Genomic DNA, 14820 nt, shown 5'->3' with positions numbered 1-14820 from the left:
TTCATTGATGCAAACTAACATTAGCAAAAGTTCTGAAATATTTACTATATAATGTTGTTGTTTCTATACTTAGAAACGCAAAGTTAAACTTTATTTTCATACAGACATACACACACATACACACACACATACACAGGATGTCTTTGGAATTGCATAGCTCAAAAGTATATTTTAGCAGAGTGTTTCTCAAGATGGGAATTACAATCTTACAGAAGACCTGGCAGTAAGAACACCACCACCTTCCTGTGGACTTTTGAACAGAAAGAGCAGGATCTTCTACCTTATTTTCATCCTGTCCCTGGCTCATTTCCTTAATATTCTTTGTCCTGTATCTTACCATATATATTTTTTTTTCTCTACCATTGCTTCCTCTAATTTCTTTCCCAGTCTTCATTGTCAGGTTAATTACTCTACTCCTCTCTTCATAGTGTAATTCTCTTCTTCTTTTATCTCTCTCCAAATTAGCAGGCCACATACCTAAAATATCATTCATTTATTCATTCATTAGAAAACACTGCATCAATTCTGTCAATTAATATATATTGTGAGTATCAAGTCCTACATTGAACCAGGAAGAAATATTTGGAAACATGTCCTGAATATCAGCAGTAGCTCTCCTATGGAAATTTTAGCATAGGGTTAAAAAAGAAAGAAAAGAAATCAAAAAAGAAAAGATTCCTATTAAACAATTTCAACATCCAAAATAATGAAATGTCTCCTCTCAGAACGTATATGACTTCAAAATTCCATTTATTTTCGAATTTTTGCTTAATTATCAACTTTAGCCATTTATAAAAATTGCATTTTAGTGGTTGCTATTGACAATTTTGTTTCTAAAGGGTCGCTATCTCTTATTTCACTAATTTATCTGCCAATATTATGTAAGAAAGAACAAAAATGGAAAAGAGGCTAAAAGAAAAAAGGTATACCAGAGAGAAAGGCAGAGTGACTTTTATTTTTAAGATGAAGAAAAGTTAGAATAATTTATGTTGCTCACAATTCTACTCAGTATAAAAATCTAATTATATTCTTTGTTTCCAAAATGTAACTAATAATAGATAGTGTTATACTTTGTACTTAGACTTACAAATATTTAGAAACTCTCTTAGAGGTATGACAAATAAAACTTCAAAGTAATATACAATTACTCAAAAGCATATTTGAAAATGTGCTTCAAATGTTGCTTTTATAAAAACTATCTCAAAGATAAATATAAAGCATCTCCTAAATTTCTCACACACATGAAATTTTTCCCTTTTTCTTTTTTTTTTCCTCTTTGGTTTCTACAGTTTTTATTTTCTATTGTATTAACAAAGAAAGTCTTTGCAAAAAGACATTGCGTCCCAAAGAAAGAAATGGAAAATGTTTATCATGAATAATACATACTGCTTTCCTTGTATGTAAGGTTTAAATTGCTAAATGATTTGGTAATGCATAGATAAAATTCTATTGTGGTTGTATTTATTTGTTTAACTGTTTACTTCTTTATTTCTCTTCTGATCAGCTTCTTCTGTTTCTTCTGAACCCATTTGAAATTTTTGGTCTCAGAACTTTTGCAAAGGAAGTGCTTCTGCTATTAATTTATTTATACAAAAAGACATTTTTTTTTTAATTTTTCAAAATAATACTGCCTTGAAAATATATATACAGGTATGCTTACAGATTTTTGTAATGGCCTTGTAGTTTATACAACAATATACACAAGAGATTGAAAACCTCATAAGATCTACCCCGTTCCCTGGGAACATAAGACATGTGGAAGACAGACTGGATACATTTATGTAGGGCATAGTAGTTACAACTGTGCACAGCTCACCAATATCCTCTTTTCTGAGGAAGAAAATACCGAAGGCCAGAATGCCTCGTATCAACACCCACTGAAAATATTTCGTGCTTTAAAGAAATCAAAAAAGAACACAGGGGGAAGAAAACAGACCCTCAAGTCGTGTTCTTACAATTCTACTTTCATCTGCACCCGCAACTAACCAGACTGCATAGCACATGGATGTTCTATCCAATATTTATTACCGATTCATTTTGATTGATATCCAAGCCAAAATGGATAACTGAATAATAAAGTATCCAGTTTTTCTATGTGTATAGACTGTCCAAATTTTTGTTATCTAAAATCACAACCTTCTAAGCTACCTTCTGCCAATCAATCTCTGTGAGTGGCTTCTAGTAAAAAGGATATATCATCTAATGACCACATATAAGAAATGGATGGGGCAGAGGAATTCAGCTGAGAAAAGGTATGAGAAATATCTTCCCAACACAAGGCCCATACTTCACCCCTGCTGTGAGCTAATGAGGTATTTCTTATTGAAATTCCTTTATTACAATATTCCTTATACCCTCCTTGGGTATGGTAACTCAGGACTTCAAGAGTTTTAGAATATTCTTTTTTTATTTTTAAATCATTAGTCATTGATCTAGGATGTCATTCTAGAAATCCAAGCCTGATAAACTTTAACAGACTTTGAATTATTTTATACAATACCATATTACCAAAAAATACCTCAAATATGAGTATTCCAAATTTGTTCTCAAAGATATGAGTCTTTCCATGGGAATATTAGAAGAAAGTACCTCTAACTTCGTAAAGTGGAATGCCTGATGTGCTCCCAAAACAGGAGGAAAAGAATAAGAGGCAGAAGAAAAGTACCAAAACAGAGAAGAGAGTTCAGCTCATATAATCTTGGGAAGTGTCAGGGAAACATGCTTTTTATTTATGGTAAGTTATGTCTAGCAATAGCGAAAACTTGGGAGCTGGTATTATCCCGGGAATGCATTTGGGCCTGAAAGACCAGAGATTCAACTGGACAGGGATGACCATCTTATCTCATCCTGTGTTAGATGAGTGGAGACCTCCATAGATCCAAGAACCAACAGCTGAAATTGGAGACGCATGGATAGCTCCAGCCCAGGTTCAACAGAAGTTCAGGGGCAAGGTTCTGAATCTGGAGGAGAAAAAAGGGGTCAGGTAAGAGGAGGGAGACTGTGGCTGTAAATAGGTCACTCAAACAGTAGCTTAGAACGGGACCACCAAAGAAGTTCAGTCCTGACTACAGACTGGGACATAGTAGGACTTGGAGCTCAAGAGTTTGCCATCCGTTAGCTCCCAAGCTTTTCAGAGAATCTGCATTACTAACGGCTACTTAATAAAGGAGAAATTAGATTGGGGACCATAGTTGAAATCTAATGCTAAGTGCTAGACATATGGATGCAGCCAAGGGTAAGGAATAAAAATAGGAGATTTGGATCCAGGGAACAGCATAAGAACCAGCAGCTACCCTGCACCATTGTGCCACTTCTGCCCCATGTCACAATAACTTAACATTACTCTCAGATTTTGGGGATGCAGAAGTTGCCTTGGTTTCTGCTTTTGTGAGTCCTGTTTGACCTGGGAAATAGTGACACCGAGCCTGCAGCAAAGGAGTTCAGTAGCATGAGTGAGAAGAACGGGGGTGGCAGAGTCAGGAGCTGAGAATCTGGCAAAGGCTTGTTGAGTTCAGGGATGCTTTCAGGACATCATCAGCCTCTCTGGTACTCTTCCTACTCACCACCCACGGAAATACAGCTCACGTATTTGTTTTATAGATACGTATTACAAGTTCATTCTAAGTGCAATTAATTCTTTCATGTAATATTTTATGAATATTTTAGTTGTGTAGGTTTTTGAACTTGCATTTTTCTTTTCTTTTTTTTTTTTTTTTTGGTGAGGAAGATCGACCCTGAGCTAACATCTGCCAATCCTCCTCATTTGCTGAGGAAGACTGGCCCTGGGCCAACACCCATGCCCATCTTCCTCCACTTTATATGGGACGCCACCACAGCATGGCTTGCCAAGCATGCGTCGGTGCACGCCCGGGATCCGAACCGGCAAACCCCGGGCCACCGCAGCGGAGCGCACGCACTTAACCGCTTGTGCCACTGGGCCGGCTCCTTTATTTTCTTTATATTGTATTTATTGTGATTACTCTCATCTGTTTTCAATTATTTTGTAGGCCCTTGAAATCTTACAGGACTAGACACTGTGATGACGATGTCTAATGGCAAAAAGGGCCCAAACTAAATAATTAAAAGTCTATAGCATGTTATCCATGTGAATATTATGTCTCCCCCTCCTCCTTTTACTACACCAGTCCTGTGATATGAAGTCCACATGTGTTCAGCTCTGTTTTCTACAGCTGATAAAATTTTTCTCAGATTACGGCAACAAATGGCCTATATATCTAATTTCTAAAATTTTGTTTTGTGTTTTGACACTTTTTTGTGCCTGCACAGACATTTTAATGGGAAGTCGGCAGGGACTTATCATGAGTTGCTGGCCCAGGGCTTTCTTTAAAATAATTCCTCTTGTTTACTCACTCATCATTGCTGCAAAGGTGATCAAAAAGCCAAACGATAAGTGTTTGAGTGGCTCCCAGTTTATAGTTTTTTATTCCTTCTCACCTTGGCTGCAGAAAGCTTAGGTAGGGATTTGAGAGCACTAGACAGGTGGTAGATTATAGCACTTAAAAACCTGATGTTGGAGCCAAGCTGTCTGGATTCAAATCCCAGCTTGGTTTTTTACTGGATGTACAATGCAGGCGACCTTGGTATGTTTTTTACATTTTCTGGGGTGTAGTTTCTTCATTTGTAAAATAACATCACTGAGATTATGCAATACAGTGATACAGCTGAAGCATTTAGAGAAGCACCTGGCATAGAGTAACACTATATGGCTATTATTATTATTGTCTTTGAAGACCAAGGGTATAATCTTACACAATTGCTTTAAAATCTGCATTTGGCATTTTTTTATTGCACCTTGATCATACTTGCAGCAACAGAAACCAAAGATATATGCCTCTTTTACTGAGTTTTCAAGTGATCCTGATGATTATAAAAATGAATAGCCATTAAATACTGTGGTTTATTCACATGGTTGTAAACTTCCCTATTGTTGAGTGACAAAACAATTATTGAATCTAGTGACTCAGTATGGTTGTTTAAATCAAAACCATGTTCATTTTCAATCAAGACACCACGTGCTTTAGCTTAAAAATATTGAAACTTGAAATATTGAAATTTAAATATACTTGAAACCAAGTATATAATTGTTAGAGCCTTTGTTGTCAGTTTACCAAAGCTCATCTCCCAATGTGATCAGACTTAGATTCACACTTATTATAACAAATGGTGCTGAGTAGTCTAAAAGAAAACAAGTGGCTTTGTTCAAATCTTTTTTCTATGATCTTTCTGCTTCTTATTTATTTGGTATCATTTATCTTTTTAAAAAAATTTTTATCGTGTTTAACACTTTTCCTTTGGTACCTGAACTTGCTGCTTTTGATGACAGTGGCCCAAAAAGATGAAAAATACAGAATGTGATCTCTAAAACACTGAAGCTACAAGCTTGTACGTACTGTTTTTGAGGTCTAACAGGTGCTGGAGGAAAGGAAAATAGAATCCTTGCCACCTCTCCATTGACAGAAAACTGAAATTAGTGGCATGGAGAATGAAATCTAGAAGTCTACAGACTTCTACACATCTCTTATTTATAAAAATACATCTACGTTAGGCAAAGCCTGCCCAATTTTTTATGACCTAATTGCTTCACTCTCTTTTCGTTTATAACACCAATCTACTTTCTGTCTTTCAACATACATCCCAGAGAAAGGAAATAGAAAACAAAGCGCATTATTCAATAGGATTTCATTGTGCACGGAAGGTAAAAAGCAGGCATGTATAAATGGAAACGCATTTGAAAGCCTTCTCCACTGAAATCTGGCAGGAGGTAAAGCACTTCATTAGGGTTTGTAACATCACTGCGAACTGCATCACACAAAGTGCTACATTTGCCAATAAGGCACAAAATTGACTGTCAAGGAGATGTAGGACCATAGCAGATGCCAATCCGTTTTGCACAAAGCACTCTGTAGAAACACTGTACCTCTGTAACTCCAAGATTTAGACTTCGTAAACTATTGGTGCAGATTCACCACTGAATCTTCATTTGGTTCTGAAATAAAGTCTCTTTACAATGACACTGTGTGAAGGGCACAGCTACAGTCCAGGAGTCAACGCGCAGTTCACAGATATGCTCAGAGAATTACCAGCAAAAAGTAATTCACGTTCCCTAAATTTTAATGGAGACAGTGACATATCCTAATGTTCTAATGATTGTAATTATATGTCACTTGGCAACATGTATGGTTAAAGATAATGTCAAAGTTGCTTTTTAGAATTCAGGGTCAGACACTTACAAAGTAAAGCCTCTGATCTTCTGCTCATATCCATTTCCGTTATTGACAAGCTTATTAGCACGTAATAAGTATGTTTGCTTGCTGAGGTACAGACACACGACTTGCAAGCACCTTTTAAAATAGAGCCCGCTATTCAGTATTTAACTGTCTCTTTACAATCCCCTTTCTCCCAACCACTATTCTTCCTACCCACCAACACTTTTTCTGAGTAAGAGTCAAAATCATCAGGAACGATCCTGTTTTTCACTATATTGATAAGTACCACTTATGTCGTTTAATACTCTTCATGTAAAAAAGCTATGAATTTAATTTCTTACAGTGTCTACGGTGAAATAAAGATCACCTCCATAGGACCTTAGTTCACCCTTCCTCCCATAAAGAGAAGTATCTGACTTGACATATTTTCTTTTCGCCTTATTTTTAAGAAACCAAGATATAACTACCACACTTACATGTGGTTTGGATTGCATACCCTGGCATGAGATTCTTAGTATTTCTAATTCTCCTTTTCTGTAGGATTTTATCTCCATTTTTACCTCAGTTTCAACTGTGTTGTCAGAGTATGAACTCCTCAAGACAGGGAAAATGTCTGATTCTTCTGTATTCCAAAGTGTTATAGTGCCTCTAGCATAAGTGTGTTGAATTTTATTTACATGAATATTAAAATATAGTCTTTTTAAAGAAAAGGATAGCTATATTTGTAAATTGTGGAAATTAAAGAGGTCCAAAATGTAAATGCTTTAGAATAAATTATGTGAGAGAACTACATACACCATCGTTGTTTCTAGATACTATTTCAGCACAGACTTAGTTTGAAGTTGTCTTCCTGTGATTTTGAAACTTCCCTGCAGATAAGAATCACCTTGGATACTTGTCAAACATACAGATTCTAAAGAATAACAATATTTGACAGAGAAGTTTGGTAACATTAGATTTAACACATAGGAGCAACTGTTGAATGGTGCTTAGAGAGAAATACTGAAAAGCACAAAGAAAGAAGAACCTGATGTGAAAGCAACCAGGAATTGAGGAGGAAGCAAATGTCATCATGAGAAGCAGCTGAGGGCTGCTGCCTTGAGCAGCACCAATGGTCGCATTCTGGGAGTTTTCGTTAGGAGAGGCTGACAGACCTTGAAACCCTCCACTGACCAGTGTTCACTGGAAGCAGATGGAGTATCAGCCTGGGAAACCCATATTGATTGAAGATCCCTTTTCCTTTCTGCATCATTGCGAATCCCTCCTAAAATCTAATGTGGGAGTGATTGAAAGGACAAGGATGGAGAGAGAAGGTGATTGGGAAGGGAGAAACTACAGGCCTTTCAACATCCGCTTCCCTGAGTAAAGAATAGCCATAACCCCACCAGGACCTCTGGAACTAAGAAAGCAAATGCTCAGCAAGTACCTAACTCAAGTCTGAGTGTGCTGACAAAAGCAGTGGTCTTAAAACAACACTTAAGAGGACTAACTATTAATAAAACTCTTCGGATTCAGTTTTTTTCCTTTGAGATTTTCTTTTTTCACATCTCTCTAATCAATTTTTCTCAGTCTCTCACATGTAAAAATATTCTCTCTAACGTTTTTCTCTCTGCTGTGTATTTACAACGGGTGACAGGATAATCTTTCTTTCTCTACACGTTGTCTTATTTCTGAGCTAATAAACTATTGTTATTATAGCTGATACACATTAAAGGACCTCATCGTTTTTATAACATTTACTAGGTGCCTCTTAACTTAATCAGAAATCTACACACTGCATAGCTGTGTCCTCTGACTCAAAATTTCTCCCAAGGCTACAATTAAGGTGTAAGCAAAGCTTTCACCTCAAAGCTCAACTGGGGAAGGGTTCGATCCAAGTTCAATGACATAGTTGTTAGCAGGAATCAGTTCCTTACAGGCTGTTGATCTGAGAGCTTCAGGCCCTTGCTGGCTAATGGCTGGAAGCCTGCCTCAGTCCCTCCCCATGTGGATCTCTCCATAGGTCGACCCAGTATATGTCAGCTGGCTTCCATCAGAGCCAATAAGCAGAAGAGCAAGAAAGGACCAGCAAGACAGAAGCCAGAGTCTTTTTGTAACCTGATCTTCGAAATGACATCCATTTTTTTTTGCCCTATTCTGTTTTTCGAAGTGAGTCACTAGTGGAACTCGCAATCAAGAGGAGGGATTATTCAAGGTCCTGAATACCAGGAGGCAGGGAACATGGGAGCCATCTGAGAGGCTGCCTACCACACGTGCTGACAACAAGTTTCTAAGGACAATAGAACAATAAAAGCCCTAAGTTTTGATGTAGAATCAGGCATAATAGTGAACTGCTACTTAGTAGTAGTAATGATAGTAGTAGTGGTGATAATTGTGGTAAATCATTGTAAGAGCAGCAATAACAGTAACAACAGGTCCAATGATAAGTGATCTAAGAGAAAGAAAAAATATTATTTCAATAATATAACATTTACTGCTTCCATATTCTAGGTTCAGTGGCTGGATTCGTTTCAGAGGCACATGGCTTTGATATTTTGGGAAAAAACTCGATTGGTATTTTTTGTCGTAATAGGTGAGGGCTTTGGGGCATGATTTGGAAAAGTTTTTTACACAATGCAAGCCAAGACTCATTAGTATATTATGAAATCAATTAAGTGGATTGAGACTCGGATGCAGAAGACGGAAACTGAAAAGGTGAATTGTTCAGCATAAAAAAACAAAATAGATCAGGGATATGAAGTCTTACCTAGAAAAGAAAAACCATGCAGGAGAAACCTGGAAAGGAAAATTGACCTAACGCAAAGGAGGACGCTTGTAATTTGGTTCTAATATTTTTTTCAGTATTTAAAATTCCCCTAAGTCCCCATATACTTAGAATTTTCTGTACACAGCAGCTTGTGTTAGTGGTACACGGAGAAAATGAAGGAAAAATGTGCATGGGTAAGTGGTACAGAGAAAAGTCAGCATCACAGAACCCAAGAGCAAGGACTGGGATCTGGGCAAGGAAGCAGATGCTCATGGAACTGCTCAAATTGAGACTCGAGACTCAATCAGTTGCCTTCAGTAATCTATGAATGAGACCAGAACCCACACCCAGGGGTATCTGAGGTCAGACCAGCACTTCACTTGGTACCACACTGCTTGGGATGGAAGTAGAAGAGGAGATACAAAGTGTTGTATTAAAACTTGGGGTCTTAAAATGGGTCTTAAACCCGGAATCAAAGGAAACGTGAGTGTAATAAGACACAAAATCCTAGTACATTGAAGGAAGGGTGAGATGGTTGTCATTTGACTGGCTTAGGGAAGCAGAGCTGCCATTATTGATGGAATTTACCATTGACCTTCTTGGACATGAGAAGAATTTTGTGCCTTAGTAAATAACATCCTTTATACGGCTTCACCAATCTCACATGTGTGTGTCAGAAAATGTTCTGAACTCTGTACATTCTACTCACTATCCATGCCACCTTAAAAAAAACCACCTCCAGATTTACCAACACTGATAATTACCATTCTGAACTCTATTTCTTCTACTTTCATGGGGGTATTATCAATCTCAAATATTTTCTGTCACTTTTTTTTTACCATACAAATTTCAATAGACATTATTGATTTTTAGGGAAATTCAAATTGCATGTTCTCTTGAAAACCGTGTATAATTCTTTTAAAAATGCCCTTTATATACGTAAATTATTCTATGGATATTTTAGGAATAGCTTTATTTAAAATTTTTAAAATGATAGTTTATTAAATGTAGTTTATTCTACTATACATATTCATTTTTTATGATTCATTTCTTAATGTGTTCTTTTATACATTTGAATTTTGAGATGTTTTGGTATAAAAAAAATTCTAAAAAATAGGAACTTGGGAATATTAGCTCCTGCCTCTTGACTGAAGCAATAATTGGTAAAATTAACTCATGCACAGTTTGTGCGATTTCAAGATACTGAAGAAAACTAATAGAGGACAAGTGTATAATGAAATCAGAATTGGCTGTGTTTCTGGATGGTTTTCCTGCTGAGATAATGTAGTTAGTTGCTGTATACAACAGGGACATAAAATGGTCTCATATACAAATGAAAGTTCTAATAATGTTTTTTTTGGATTAGCAGTTAAGCAAACATAAACATTTATCAAATTGTGAAGAAAAAAGACTAAAAAACAAATAAAAAATAATACTAATTCCATTGCAAGAAAAGAAACAATGAACAGAAAATGAATATAGAAACACTTGAGCTTTCCTATAAAGGGAAGAATAAGAGAAAGAATTATTTAATTTACTAGTGAGAGAATTATGCAAATATGCGTTAAATTTTCTTTGGAAGACTTAACGGTTAGATACAGACTATAAAATGCAGCCAACATTCACACCAGGCTAGCATCTGGGAACTGAGACCAATAATCCTAACACAGTTGTATTACTTTTCTATTGCTGTGCAACAAATTATCACAAACTCAAGTCTTTAATATAACATCCATTTATTATCTTACAGTTTCTGTAGGTCAGAAGTTCAGGTACTAGTTAGCTGAATCTCCGGCTCAGATGTCACCAGGCTGAAATCAAAGTGGTAGCTGGGGTTCCATTCTTTTTCAGTGTTTAAGGTTCTTTTCCAAGCTCATTTGGCAGAATTTTACTAAGTACATGTATTTAATTAATTGTCTAGAGACAAAGAAAAAGAAATAATGTCATCATAGTGGGTCTTTTTTTTTTTTTTTTTTTTTTTTTTGTGGAAGGGGCTACTTAGCTCCTAACAATCCTCTGCCCAATCTTTTCTGATAACTGCACTTGATACCCCAGATAAGCTTCCAGAGACCATGTCTGCCTTGTGTCGCCCTTCCTATCTGGCAGAGAGCATTTAGGAGTATAAAACCAATTTAAAATAAGACAATTGGATTATCTTTCCCAGAATGGTAAACTTTGAACAAAGAGAGATTGAAATTCCTTGAGGGTTCTTGGCAGCCTTCTACAGCAAAAGTGGACGGACTAAGGCTCACAGGGCAATCCAGCCTGCTGCCTGGTTTGGGGTGATTGGCAGGAAAGGATGGTTTTTACATTTTTTAGATTTTATTTATTTATTTTTCCCCCCAAAGCCACAGTAGATAGTTGTATGTCATAGCTGCACATCCTTCTAGTTGCTGTATGTGGGACGCGGCCTCAGCATGGCTGGAGAAGCTGTGCGTCGGTGTCTGCCCGGGATCCAAACCCGGGCCGCCAGCAGCGGAGAACGTGCACTTAACCGCTAAGCCACGGGGCCGGCCCTACATTTTTTAAATGGTTGGAGAAAAAGGTCAAGGGAAGAATATTTCATGGCACATGAAAATTCTATGATATTCACAGTTCAGTGTACATCAATAAAATTTTATTGGGGTACAGCCATGCTCATTCATTTCTGAACACTATATGGCTGCTTTCACACTGCAATGTTAGCACTGAGTAATACATCAGAGACTGTATGGCCCATAAAGCCTAAAATGTTTTCTATCTGGCTGTTTATGGAAAAAAGTTTGCTTACCTCTGCTCTAGTCTGGAGGAAAGGACCATGAGTATTTAAAGCTGTCCTGGTTCAGTGACTTTTAAAGTCTTGTTTGCCCCACTGTTCTTTTGATGATATAAACTATTTCAGTGTCTTGCCATTAAGGTTCATCTTTTGTTTGAGCTAAGAGAGTCAGCTTCCGTTGCTTGCAACCAAAAGAACATTAATATAATTATCTAATAATTTAGTCCGCGAACTCCATTAGCTCTGCATAATTGTAGAGCTGGATTGACCATTTCAAGTAAATTTACCAGTGAATTAGTGAAAAAAAACAAACAAAATATTCATTTTAAAAAATATCCCAGACAGTGAAAAAATTGCTTCAATTTGTCTTAAATGGATAGCTAAAATTGCTAATGGAATCTATATAGTATAAATGGGTTACTGTGAGGTCTGAAATGGTTATTTCCATTTTCAGAAAATCAATGATTTCTGGGGATCAGGATTCAAATGGAAAGCCTGTGGTTTCTCTATGAATTCTGTCAGGACCACAAGAGGGAAAAGGTAGATACGACATGCGACGCTACTCTTTAAGCTGTGCTAGAGGGAAAAGCTGCTTTCCTAGCTTTGATACACTTTGAATATGAACCTTGGTGACTCTTCAGATCACCCCACTTGAGATTCTTTTTTTATCTTTTTTTATTCTCTGACTTCACTTTTCTACAGCTAACTGAAGGCCAATGAGCTATACTTGGCCTGTACATCCCCACCGTGATGTGCATACACCATGTGCCAGGTTCCAGCTCCTTTTCTTTTCCTGCCTGCTTTATGCTCTCATCGGGTGACCATTGTGCTTCTTGCTCAATTTGTACAAGTGTAATTTCAGGGCACAAATTATTCCAGTCATGCATAGCTTAAGGACAGGGATACATTCAGAGAAATGAGTCGCTAGGCGATTTCATCTTTGTGTGAACATCAGAGAGTGTACTAAGACAAACCTAGATGGTATAGCCTGCTATACATCTAGGCTATATGGTACTAATGCTATGGGAACACTGTCATGTGTGCGGTCTGTTAGTGACAAACATCATTATGTGGGGTATGACTGTACTTAATCTTTTCACTCATCACTCTTCCTATGAAACCTATTACAAGAGTTTTATCCAACTGATTGTTTCCTTTTTCCCTATAAATCAACCACATTCTGATTTTATTTCTCAATCCAAACAGCCTGAACCATGTATAAGCCACATCAGTGGTACATTTGCTAGCACAGAGATTCCCTCCCTTGTCCCAACACAACTGCTTTTCCAGCCCCCAACCCTGAGTCATCCATGTGTTCTGCTTCTTCTTGCTGCTGCTTCTTCTGCAGGCAGAGTAAGGGACACACAGAACATGCAATTCCCAAAGATACCAGTTGATAAGGAGTATAAAAGCACCACTTGTCACTTCATGGGATCCTAAAATGTTTTTAGATTTTGAAAAAAGAAGAAAAATAACCATAAGCCTCAGAGAAAGTCATATATGTATTTTGATGTATTTCTCTCCTAATCTGATTGTTATGGGCTCAAAACCCCAAAATATAAACTAAACTGTGTCCATGGAGAGTGCAAGTGCTTAATGTAAGATGTTATTTCCAGTTCTCCCCATTATAACTGGTCACAACCCTCCTGGGCTATGGCACAAACAAGGAAAATGATTAAAAACAACAAGCTGTCAGGACTGTTCCTATCCAAGAATCCTTCATCCAAGACCAAGAAGGCCAGTGTCGGACATTTTCCAGTTTATGGTGCTGGATTTCCTTTGAAGCAGTGATGCTAAACAAATTAATACAGCAAATGTTGCCATGTGATCACAAAACTACATAATTTACTACCTGACCAGTCTGACCAGGAGAAGCAGTAGATTGTAATATACAAGAATTCTGACACATAATGATTTGGATTTATATATAGAGAGAGAATTTTTAACTCCACTTTTTAATTTTTTTTTTGTTGTCTTATCCAATCTAAGTCCACACCTAGAATCCCTCTTCGGGTGGTCTGAAGTTATTTAACTTGAAATTACACCAGGTCCGTTCTTCCTTTTTTACTTCCTTTTTTTAAGTCCTTCTAATATAAAAACTGGATCTTTCCTTCTCATTTTCTCTTGCTAATGACAGTTGGTATTAAGATTTTTGTTTTGGTAGGGGCATAATTGGATTAGATTAATTTTATACATGTCCATTCATTTAAAATAATACCATGAGATCATTTTTTTATTTCTCAATATAACTCTCAATCTCAGGGCTTTTGCTTTATTGAATAGGGTACGAAACATTGGACCAGATGGAATTGCCCAGGTCATGAATGGAGAGGCCCTGGAGGCCTCCTACTCAACTCCTTCCACTATAAGACTGCACTTCTCCTTTAGGTAATTCTGACCACAGCCTCACACAACATTGTTTTAGGATTCTCAATTTTTGTATATCGGGAGAAGCAAATTAGTAACCAGCCTTTCCCAGCTTTGTGTCTAGAGCTGGCCAGGTCTTCAGCTTATGACCTTGTCTCTCACTTCACTAAAATATCCAAGAGTTGTGAGTTCTATTTCCTAATCATACCTGCCCCTCCCCCCAATTTTATGCCTCTTCACTTCTCCAATGTCCATTCTATATGTGAGGAAGATGCGCCCCCTCTTTTTATCCAAAGGCAAAATTTCTATTTTGTCCTTGACTCTATCCAATCTTTTTTTAGAAGCTTATCCTATGTTAAAAACACCCACTATTGGCCTCAAATCCAGCCTCTCCACCAACTCAGTCCATTTATTGCAAAATATCTCTCAGCCTGATCCTAGAACTTCTTATATTTCCACCATGTATGCTGCTTTTCAAGTTCAATAAATTTTTAGTTAATGCCTACTACAATATATTCAATTGAATTAAGAGCATCATTGATTGTAAGATACACCAATACGTATGTTCCACTAAGAAGTATTTTAAAAAATTACAATATCACATGCCATTGATTGTAAGATGCATTCCAATTTCAGAGTTGTTAAATAATTAAGAATGTGCATTTTTAAATTGATAAAATATGCATGTGCTCAGCACTGAGATATACTGGAGATAGAGAAATGAC

The sequence above is a fragment of the Ceratotherium simum genome, chromosome 20, assembly GCF_057802395.1.
Source record: "Ceratotherium simum simum isolate JZ-2026a chromosome 20, ASM5780239v1, whole genome shotgun sequence".
In the NCBI taxonomy this organism is placed as follows: domain Eukaryota; kingdom Metazoa; phylum Chordata; class Mammalia; order Perissodactyla; family Rhinocerotidae; genus Ceratotherium; species Ceratotherium simum.
This window is presented reverse-complemented; position numbering follows the sequence as displayed.